The following is a 2699-nucleotide window of genomic DNA, read 5'->3' as shown; positions in this document are numbered from 1 at the left end:
AGAGGGGACAGGGTACAGCTAGGATACAACACCTTGTAAACAAAGAAAACATTCACAATTGAACTTACAGAAACTGAGGCAGCATGCACGGGGTCTACTTAGGTCTTCAAAAGCTGGGCTCTGTGAGATCTCCCACCCCACCAACCTAGATGCAATCTTAACTGACAACCACTTGCAAATGAAAGTTTAGTTTTCTCCATGGCAGTCTCACTGAGGAAACAAAAGACACTTAAAGGTAATGTACCTATCCAGCATTAGAAGCCAACAGAAAACCAAAGCAAGGGCATCCTTGAAGCCTCCTTTTCTCATAATGTCCTGTCAGGACTTTTCTTTTCCTTTTTTCCTTACAAATTTTATCTTTTTTATTTCATTTCATTTAGTCATTTATTTTCTCTTCTCCCCTATGTTCTTTGCATTTATATTATGAATTCCACTTTCCTGTTTTTATGTGATTCCTGAATGTGCAAAGAAGTAGGTCTCTATGTCTATGAGTGTTTCTTGTGCCTTTTCTGGGGCTCTTTTCCTTCTGTTTGTTTTGTCCAATTCTGTTGCACTAGTTTTTTCTATATTATATATTATATTATCACATTGTATATTCCATTATATTATTATCACTTAGAAGCCAGGTTGCTTTTCAATGAGAGACAGAAAGAAGGTGGGCTCACATAGAAGAGGGTGTAGAAAGGAGCTGGGAAGTAAAGGGAGGAGAAGCCATAATCAGGAAACATTATTTAGGAAAAATAGACCTATTTTCAATAAAAGGAGAACATAAATCCTAATAATACCTGAGAAGAAAGGCAGTGAGCTGCTAATGGAAACAGACACCTTCATTAAGGAAGCACTCTCTCTTAGTAGTCTACTTTTAAATCAAACTTTGACTTCCTCCAATGTCTTTCATTTTCTGTACAACAGAAAATATTGTTTTTTATCATATTTTAAAGATTTATTATTTATGAAAAGATGTATAAAATTAATATTTCTATATTGAATTTTATGAAATTCCTTATAAGTTTGATTGGGGATAACAAGAGTCTGAGTGCTTGCCCTCCAGGTAAACTGAACACTGGGTTTGTAGCATCTTTTCTTGGTATAAGTTCACTCTAAGTACAACAGTCTGGTGTAAGTGGGATTGTTGAAGAAACTGGTGTTCTGTCCTGGGTAGGCAGACGGGTCAGAATGCACACCACATTAAAATTTGACTTCAGAGCTGTTCTTTCTTTCAGTACCTGAACAGGCCTTTTCACACACTTCTACCTCCCATTCTGACTAACTCACTTATCACTTTACCTATACTACTAGAAACTCCATGTTAGGTTAGAGTTAAGTAGAATTCTAGCTATCTCCACAGTGTGCATGCCTTTAGAGGTCAAACTACACGAACATATAGGCATAATGGCCTACAACTTGTGTAAACATGGTGACATCATATTGACACCATTAATAACTATGTGGGCCATTGATGGAGAAACTATATAGAAAGCAGAACAGAGAATCATTTCTTTGTACAAAATCATAACATACTAGTCAGATCCAGTGACCTGGCAATAGACTAGTTTGTCCACAGTTTCTTTGACCTTTCAGTTCTTCAGGCAATAACTGAAAGAGTTAAGGCCTGGAGTCACAGTGACATCAATATAGAAAAAGACTGGTGTTATATATTACAGATAGCTTGTTTTCCCAGAATTTACCTATTGAACTGCTAAGAGTTGTGTTCTTTCTGTTGAAGCAAAGTAATATATTACTCCGAATCACACTGTCTAAATTCCTTCTCTACCCTATTTTCAAAGGTCCATTACTAACTCTCATTTATTCTTTACAATATAGCTTAATAAAATTTACACCTTCTCCAAAACCCACCCTTTTATACCTTCTCCATTACTCAGTCACAAAGGAAATCACAAATAGGCAGTCTCCTTACAGTTGCTGACTCCAAGATTGTGTTCGTGGGCATAAACAATCTGTATAGAGTTCTTTTAGACAGGTGAAAAAGCATATCACTTCTTACTAATTTTTCCACATAAACCCCTATCAAGGAACATCATTTTCAGATCTTAGACTATCCTAGGAACTGAGTAGTCAAACCCTTTTGGATCATGTTAGCTGAACTTCATAAGAATTGTGTAAGCCAAACAGAGCAAGCACAATTATTCCTATTTTCCATGTAAGGAATCAGTGTTCCAGCAAGTATAAACAGTTCTTCCAATTCCCCTTGGTAAAATACATATTTAGAATGAAAACTTAGATTATGGACTTTGACTTTTATTGTTTTGTTCTGGCTTGTTTTTCTGATCTCTACAAAAAAATGTTTTGTTTGTTTGCTTGCTTGCTTGCTTGCTTTGCCTATTTTTTAGGCACACAATTAGTATTTCCACTAGACTGTAACATGACAGATTGATTCATATGAATTATTCAGAAAATAATTCCTTTTATATATTTGGGGTTTAAAATAAAAACACACTCATAAGCACTTTTTTTTTTCATACGCACTTTTTAATTGACTAAGGAAATGAAATCTATCCAGAAGCACAAACTAAATCATTTCTCTATCAGCAGTTTGTTTTTGCACATTTATTCCCTAAAGTGAAAAATTTGTCTATTTCTCATTGTTCCTTTCCTTTCCTTTCCTTTCCTTTCCTTTCCTTTCCTTTCCTTTCCTTTCCTTTCCTTTCCTTTCCTTTCCTTTCCTTTCCTTTCCTTTC

Source organism: Mus pahari, chromosome 2 (assembly GCF_900095145.1).
Source record: "Mus pahari chromosome 2, PAHARI_EIJ_v1.1, whole genome shotgun sequence".
In the NCBI taxonomy this organism is placed as follows: Eukaryota; Metazoa; Chordata; class Mammalia; order Rodentia; family Muridae; genus Mus; species Mus pahari.
The sequence above is the reverse complement of the archived record's forward strand: the minus strand, read 5'-3'. Positions refer to the sequence as shown.